General features: G+C 29.9%; 1 protein-coding gene across 1 annotated transcript in view; it reads left to right on the plus strand.

Moving 5' to 3' along the window:
* The first annotated feature begins 9,394 nt into the window (after positions 1–9,394).
* Positions 9,395–9,540, plus strand: part of LOC111636995 (neurexin-1a-like) — a 76,362-nt gene continuing 76,216 nt past the window's right edge. Inside the window, exon 1 of the mRNA XM_023382399.1 lies at positions 9,395–9,404. The gene's annotated coding sequence lies outside the window, so the exon portion shown is untranslated. The remainder of the gene's footprint in view (positions 9,405–9,540) is intronic.

A 9,540-nucleotide genomic window follows, 5' to 3' on the forward strand; every position in this document is an offset into this window, starting at 1 on the left:
ATTCTGCTTTCAGTCTGGTTTCTGTCCAACTGAACGTTATAAAACTGAAAGTTTCGTCAGTTTGGCTTTCAGTTTTACGATTACGTCGCGGATTCCGGTAATGTGGAGTCCAGGCTTTAAACTTTGAAGCTTTCTTTTCAAAATTAACGCATTTCTTTCGTTTTTTCAGTTTTAAGTATTTTTTATGTTTAATTACATTAAAATTAAATTAAAATGGAGTTATTAAAATTGGTAGATAACAAAGGGGTTAAGACACGAAAGAGATTAGGCCATTTAAAAGCAGAGCAGAATTATTAGTTGTATATTGCATTGTCATACGTTATTATATGTTGATTTTAATCCATATTAAAATGGAATGATGTTTTAATATTTCTATCTAATGATGTCTCCAAACTTCAGCGAATTCTTCGCAAAAAGAATAAGTCATCAGGAAACACGTCGGAGATGAGTAGTCACGTGACAGCTTCGTACGCCGATGTGCCGCTCCGCGAAGAAAACAAGCTTAAACAATGGCGTCTTCGAACGAAGTACACTCGGTAAGTATTCCGACAATTTTTTGTTTATATTTTATATGGGTTATTCCCAAAACATTATACGTGTTTTGGAAATATTCGAGTCAAATGAGTCTAGAATCGATTAATTTTATGGAAGAAATCCTTTCAAACTGCGCAAGTGCCGATTTCTGATTCAGTTTTCTGCCACACAATTTTACGTGTGTGTGTTCCTCGCCTTACGCAAACGTAGCTGACTAAATATTCGCTCGACAGATACACTGGAAGCTGGTAATATCATCAATAAACTCAACAATTTTTTAAGATTTCGAAACAAACTGTCCTGCAACATTTCTGACAGTATGACTTTTTCACCCCGAGTTCAGTAGGTCTCGTTTACGCCATCCGTTGTCTACAACTTGTAAATCGACCATAACATTTTTAAACATTTTAAACAATGGCTCCATAAACCTCGCTGTTAAATTTTGCGAAATTTCGGATTCGAGCGAAAGCCGATATGAAAAAATGTCATTACTGAAATCAAATGTGGCATAGATTTTTTTTTTTATAAGTGTACGATAAAAGCATCGGATCGCGGGGCAGTTTTACCCTAGATTTACCCTAAACAGTACCCCGAGAGGTTGAAATTACCCTAGAAACGGCAGCGCTGCTGAGAAGTCACAAAAAAGCTAATCGCGTGTTAAAATAATAAGATCGCGTGATTTCTGCAGAGTGTAGTGCAAAAAGAACGGATTCTTCCTCCATAAGATTAAGCTTTCCCGGAGGTTGTAGTCACGTGACCGAGTGACGTCGAATCGGGTCGCGTGACACGGTCGGTGTACATCCGCCGTACGACAAGCTTAAGCAATGGCGTCTCGAACGGGGCACAATCGGTAAGTAGTCCTATGTTTTTTTGTTTATAGCACTTTACATATGGGTCGCTGGGAAAAATGTTACGCGTTTTCTGAATGTATATTAAATATGCATTCTTTTTAAAATAAAATAATTACGCGTTTTCTGAATGTATATTAAATATGCATTCATTTTAAAATAAAATAATTAAAAATACTCATATTCCCTTAAACTGTATAATTACCCTCGAAAACTATCTGAAGGTCGCGTGTATATTTGAATTTTAAAAAAGTTAATTTAAACTCGAATCTATTGTTTCATAATCTAGGTTTAGTGGCGCCATCTGTCGTGTATATAATCATTCTATTTTTTTTTAAATAAAATAGCTTAAGACCAGTACATTAAGGCAAATTTCTTTTATATTATAATAAATAAGTCACTTAAATGTTCTATAGTTTAAAAATTAAGTATTTAAATTAAAAAAATATATTTATGTCAAACTCTTAAATTTAAATTTTATTTTATTAAATGAGCAAAGCTGTAATGTGTGAATACATTCGATTCGTCCAACGAACGTGTAGGAGATAAAAAAGTCGTCTATATACAATTTAATTGAATGGACGAGGAAATGATTTATTAAGAGAAATTCTGGAATGCGAACGAAAATATTAGAGGCGAAAAAGCCGCAATTTTCAATTACAGTATTATGTAAAGAAAGAAGAAAATCGAATGAATAAAACTTGTTTTAAATATTGAAACTGTCGCGTGATAACGAATCTTTTCAAATCATTACAGATCACTACTTCGGAAAAGTGCATTATCACCACGTTAAAAATATTCTCGTTTCGTAACTCATTTCGACATTTAATAAATTTTTAAAAATGATAATGTTTAAACAGAAAAAATTTGAAAAATTGAATTTTTAAAATACGTCGCGTACCGCCATCTGTTATCCATAAATTTTAACAATTTAAATTATTTTTTTATTTACTTTTAAAAATTAGAAAATTACTCATTAAAATGGAGTTATTAATGACTTCGCACTTGGTTTAAAAATATTTTTTAAATAAATAATTGTACATATTTAATCTTCTGGAAGAATAAACTCGATCAAAAATGAACGTCACGTACACATCCGGGAAATGCGGTTCATCGGTCCTTAAAGTCGCGCATCGTCGATTCGATTTTGTTCGCATCTAATCAATCATTATATTAAATATATAATGCAGTAGACAAATAATCGGATAATATTACGGAATTTCTTCCGCCGGAAATGAATCTAAACGTTGCACGCGCAATTTAACACGCGCGAAAAATGTCGCGCTTCCGTTTCTTCCGAGTTCCGAACTGAAATTATAAAATAGGATTAAGAAGTAAGTCGTGAAAAATTAAAAGTTAGAAGAAAAACGTAACGGAGAAAAAGAGATGCATTTATTTCGTCGCCGTCGACTTTCTCGTAAGAAAGTTTTAAGAATGGCGTTGTACTGTACGTACATTATTGGCACAAAACGAAAGTAAAAGTTAAGGGAAAATAACTTTTAATCTTTTATATTAGTAAAAATATGTCAAAAAATTGATGCTAAATTTAAAAAAAAATTAATAAAATCCAATCTTACACTTTTTATTAAAATATATATATTTAGTACTATATTTTAGTATTATTTTTATACTTTCTTAGCGCGATTCATTAATATATATATTAATGAATGGCAAATTTTAGTAATATATTTATCTGGTCTAAGAGTTTTATGATTTTCAGAATTTTAGAGAGAAAAAAAATCTTTAAAATCTGGCTATTTCTATATTCTTTTTGGATCATTTAATGTCCCGTAGTTTGAGAATGCGCGCATTTCCTAATTAGATTTTCATTAAAATTTTTTTAAATTAAAGCGTCAACACTTTCTATTTACGCACAAACGACGAGAATTATTTATTAGGTATATAACTTTATGCGAAAACATTTAAATATTTTTTCCATATAAAAACATTAAAATATAGATTTATAGGTAAATAAACATGTATTGTAGACACAACACAAACTTGTATTCGCCATTTCCGTTCATACGTAAACCATTAAACTTTATACAGTATACATGAAATTTTATTATTAATAATTTATAAATTTCCCTATTTTCTGGACACTTACTTCTACGCACATTTTACATTTAATTGCATATTTATCTAAAATGTTAAATTCTACATAAATACAATAAATGGATGATTTTAGAGAGATTAAATATTTGACCGATAGTTTATCTATAGAATTTCGAGATAAAAACACTAAATCTAACAATAACCCGCTAAACTTATGACAATTTGTCCAAAGTTAAATAAAAGAAAAATTTATACGTGTGTTATTTAACATTGTTAAACGATAGAAAAAGAACTTTCTTCGAATATTTGAGGGCGAGAAACGCGAGGAAAAATATGAAAAAACTAAAGATGTCGCCGGTCATAAATGCGGACGACTGTTTGATCTTCTCCCCTCGTCCTTGCCCCCTTTTAATATAATTGGAGTCGGCGCAATAGTGTTATACAACAGGTGCTTGTGTTGTGAACCTGTCGTCGCCGTGTTTTGGTTTTTTCCCCTCCTCCTAATCCCGTGTTTCGTTCGGTGTAAGTCTCCCGTGTTCCGATGTCGAACCAAACGGCAAGATAATACACACTTTTAGTATTTTATAGTCATTGTAGGTGCGGTCTTGTCGTTCCTCCAGGAACGAAAACGAAGGGGAAAAATTACGTGATTTGAAATTTATGGCCTTTTTACACGTAAGTATTACTTTTTAATTCAGTTTATTGGGTTTAAACTAAAAGTATTTCGTATTTATTATTTTTAAATTTTAACTTTAGACTTTACATAGGCCTACGTATGTATGACAGCGCTTTGTTTTAAGTTTAAAAATTAAGATAATTAAAATTATTTAATTTGTAGTTTTATTTATTATTATTATTTTTTTTAATTAAAAAATTATTTTTCAANTGCTTATACAATAATATTATCGTAAACTATAAAGCAGTCATCCACGTAGCGTAGATCTATAATGCCGTAATGTTAGCGACTTTCTTATCAATGTTGGACATGCTAAGTTCAGATAAAATGGGACCTATTACAAAACCCATTGGGATGTTTTTTGCCTATTTTGCCTATAGAATTTATCATTGCTAATAAAGTAGTTATTTTCTAACACAAAGATTATTATGTCTATAATCCATTGGTTACAGATATGAGTTTTCAATGTTTCTAAAATTCTATTATGTTTTATTGACAGATACATGTTGCATACATCTAGTGAGGCTAGTCTATAACTTGGCTTAGATGCTACAGTTTTTAATTTTTGTATGAAACTATCTAGTGAGGCTAGTCTATAACTTGGCTTAGATGCTACAGTTTTTAATTTTTGTATGAAACTATCGGTACTTTGTACACTAGGATGAGATTTTTCTAAAGCATATAATTTCCCCTTTAAAACTAATTCAAGATTATTAAATATATAGCCTTTTATGTCTACTAAAGGTCTGTATGAAACGGGTTCTTTGAGTTTTGACTCTAGGAAAACTAAATGTGATTTTATAAAGATTGTCCTGTTTCTAATTGATGGTGTAATAAGTCTAGCAGAAAAGAAAAGCCATCACAGAGCTCAAAAAATTGAAAATGACATATATTTAAATGAAGTAAGAGAAGAGATTATAGGCAAATTGTCATAAACTGAACATAGAGAACTGGTTAGTAGATAAAATAAAGCTTATTCATTGAGGTGATTTAAAAATGACTTCTATACAAGTTTTGTTTTACAAGAATTCTAGTATGAGATATAAAATCTGCCATCTATATGCAAGTCATTGAACTGACTTAGGAAAAACTTCTGTATTTTATTGTTATCTTAACAGAAAGCTCTAATTGAATTTTTTTTTAAGTCTAAATATAAGTGATAATTCATGGTTGCTTTCTTCGAGTAGTTTCAAAACTGTTTAAACAAAGAAAAAATATATTAAAGAATGCACTTGAAAGATTTAAATCAAGTATTTTAGCCTTTTTTTTAAGTTTAAAATATTAGAAATTAATTATAATATTTAACATTTATATATTTACTGCATTCTGATATAGTACAATATGTTGAATTACATAAATATTATAATAAAAGTAGCACAAATTTTGTGATTAGCATTAATATCTGTCCTGAATATACCATTATTTTATTATGAGAATATATGAATGACCTATACAAATTATAGGGCAGAAGATTGTGACTGTGCATACTTATAAAGAGATGATGAATTTAAATGCATGATCATTTTAGCTATGTCATTTCATTGCCAAGAATAGCATTTCTAAAAGAGAATCAAATTGAATATCAAATAAATTATTTTAATTTTATAAATATCAATTTTTTTATGTTGTAATAGAAATGCATATTTATTAACCTCAGTACATTTGATTGAATTTATTATAACTTATTATAGGTTATTTATATAAACCAACATTGGTATTATTATTAATAAAAGAACAATGAATCAATCAAATAAATATTAAAACAAGATATAAGTAATTGTTGATATTGATTTGGACTGCCTGAAATGAAATAATATCAGCATACTGATTAGGAGAGATGGATTTATGCAGTGCAGAATGATAGATTCTTTCTTTAGTACTTCTGAGCCTACTCATCTGATCATCAAATGATTATCTAGAAAGCTGAATTAATCAATGCTCCTTTAACAATGGGCAGGGTCATCAAGAGGGGAAGATAGGAATTTTTTTCATGGGCCTGGAGAAAACTTAGAGGCTCATACCTCTATAAAATTAATGTTATTTTTACTAACAGACAATAAATCTTTTAAAATTGCTTTTTATTAATTAATAAAGAAATATTCTAGGTATTTCATTTGTTTAAAAAAATGGATAAGCAAGCTTGCTAAGAGAAAAAGGGCACTGTTGGGCCCATACAAGCTTTTGATGGCCCCAACAGTGCATAAACTTTAAAGAACTGTGGTGCTCATATGGGTGAGACAGTACAATTCGCGGATGAAACGTATAGAAAGGAACTTGTGACAACTACAAGAATATACACTTCCTTTTATTTCACTACTAACAAGTTCAGTTTTATAAGGAATCCCAACTGATTTGTAAGAAATCTTTACAATACGAGGTGTATTAAACAGAAAACCTTTTGTTTTACAACAAAGCATGATAGAAAAATCTCTGGGTGCATAATAATTAATCTTCTATAACCACATAACTAAAATCTAACTTAATCCTAACTTAAGGCTAACTTAATATTAAAGAAATGACAAGGGAGATAGGACAGCGGGAAGGTAGAAGAAATGAAGGGGTAAAACTTCACCTGGGCCTTTCCTTTCTTTCCATTGATGTGTGCTTTGGGTAGGATTTTTCTTCAACAACGATGGCTCTCACTTTCACTATTTTTAATTCTCTTTTCCTACTGGAAGTTCTCAAATATGCCAGTCATCCTATCTTTAATCGTGGAGATTCCACTTCCTTAGGATGATTTTTGACCTATTTGGAGGTGTCCGCAAGTCTACTATTTAAACATGGTTGCTTCTCAGTTTCTTACTTGACTATCACAAAATTCCTTTTGTCCTCGCTACCAAGTCATGCTCGGAGCTCTGTTTGACACGTCACACTATTTTTTCTTCAGGCCACCCTACCCACTATTGTTACTTACGATTCTTAGAACGGCTAATTTTACCCAAAGGCGATAACAGTTGTTTGGAAGATTAAGGGAATAGAAGAAATTGGGAAAAAAGATTGGAATTATAACTATATACAATTAAAAATACATATGTAGATATGGCCGATGGCCCCAGAACGCTGACATAAACACTGCACATATAACCAATATCCAACAAGAAGAAACCACAAGAAAGCAAATGTTTTTATCCATGTTTAATGGGCATTGTCAGGCTAACTGTCCTTTGTAGTTTGAATTCAGCTGTTAGCCTGACAATGCCCATTAAATATTGATGAAAAATGTTTGTTTTCTTGTAGTTCCTTCTTGCTGGATATTGGTTATATGTGCAATGTTTATTAACATAAACCCAGTTTTAAGTAGATGAAAAGAACACTAACATTTTTGACCATGTTAATGAGATGTCTTTTGGTGTGGATAATTGAAAGTGGAATGTCCATACCTGAAGATGGCCAGTCAAAAACATTAGCATTCTTTAAACTTCACCCACTGTTAAAGGTGCATTGATTAATTCAACTGAGTAATTCAGTTCTTCCTTATGAATATAATTTAAAGTAAAAATAGCCAAAGTGTAATAACAGTCACATTTTTTCTTTTACTGCTGATACCAAATCAATGAGTTTGTACAATTATCACTTTATGTTAAACTTTTAAGTAATATAAATATGAGTGATGCTAATGATAATACAATCTTATTACATAACCTGAGGTTCACTGAGAGAAAATTCTTTATGTATATGAACATTTCAAAACACAATTATTACTAATAAGCCAAATGATTGTCATTACCAATATTAAATTATTCAGAATTTAATTACTAATAGTAGCAGTAAAGTAGCCCGATTCAATACGGTAATTGTTTGGCTTATTAGAAAATTCTTTATTTAACAAACGTTTTTAACCTATTACCATAGGCCAATTTCAGGTTTTGAACTAAATTTAAGAAATCATTCCAAAGATAGAACATTCCATTTCAAATTTTTATATTTAAACTGTTCTAAATAAAAATTTAAAATTGCATGCATTAAATAAATAAATTATGAAAANTATGTCAAAAAATTGATGCTAAATTTAAAAAAAAATTAATAAAATCCAATCTTACACTTTTTATTAAAATATATATATTTAGTACTATATTTTAGTATTATTTTTATACTTTCTTAGCGCGATTCATTAATATATATATTAATGAATGGCAAATTTTAGTAATATATTTATCTGGTCTAAGAGTTTTATGATTTTCAGAATTTTAGAGAGAAAAAAAATCTTTAAAATCTGGCTATTTCTATATTCTTTTTGGATCATTTAATGTCCCGTAGTTTGAGAATGCGCGCATTTCCTAATTAGATTTTCATTAAAATTTTTTTAAATTAAAGCGTCAACACTTTCTATTTACGCACAAACGACGAGAATTATTTATTAGGTATATAACTTTATGCGAAAACATTTAAATATTTTTTCCATATAAAAACATTAAAATATAGATTTATAGGTAAATAAACATGTATTGTAGACACAACACAAACTTGTATTCGCCATTTCCGTTCATACGTAAACCATTAAACTTTATACAGTATACATGAAATTTTATTATTAATAATTTATAAATTTCCCTATTTTCTGGACACTTACTTCTACGCACATTTTACATTTAATTGCATATTTATCTAAAATGTTAAATTCTACATAAATACAATAAATGGATGATTTTAGAGAGATTAAATATTTGACCGATAGTTTATCTATAGAATTTCGAGATAAAAACACTAAATCTAACAATAACCCGCTAAACTTATGACAATTTGTCCAAAGTTAAATAAAAGAAAAATTTATACGTGTGTTATTTAACATTGTTAAACGATAGAAAAAGAACTTTCTTCGAATATTTGAGGGCGAGAAACGCGAGGAAAAATATGAAAAAACTAAAGATGTCGCCGGTCATAAATGCGGACGACTGTTTGATCTTCTCCCCTCGTCCTTGCCCCCTTTTAATATAATTGGAGTCGGCGCAATAGTGTTATACAACAGGTGCTTGTGTTGTGAACCTGTCGTCGCCGTGTTTTGGTTTTTTCCCCTCCTCCTAATCCCGTGTTTCGTTCGGTGTAAGTCTCCCGTGTTCCGATGTCGAACCAAACGGCAAGATAATACACACTTTTAGTATTTTATAGTCATTGTAGGTGCGGTCTTGTCGTTCCTCCAGGAACGAAAACGAAGGGGAAAAATTACGTGATTTGAAATTTATGGCCTTTTTACACGTAAGTATTACTTTTTAATTCAGTTTATTGGGTTTAAACTAAAAGTATTTCGTATTTATTATTTTTAAATTTTAACTTTAGACTTTACATAGGCCTACGTATGTATGACAGCGCTTTGTTTTAAGTTTAAAAATTAAGATAATTAAAATTATTTAATTTGTAGTTTTATTTATTATTATTATTTTTTTTAATTAAAAAATTATTTTTCAAATTTTCAGTGCAGTTCTGCATTAA

Source organism: Centruroides sculpturatus, unplaced genomic scaffold (genome assembly GCF_000671375.1).
Source record: "Centruroides sculpturatus isolate CEXI.00-Female unplaced genomic scaffold, Cexi_2.0 scaffold610, whole genome shotgun sequence".
NCBI classification, from domain to species: Eukaryota; Metazoa; Arthropoda; class Arachnida; order Scorpiones; family Buthidae; genus Centruroides; species Centruroides sculpturatus.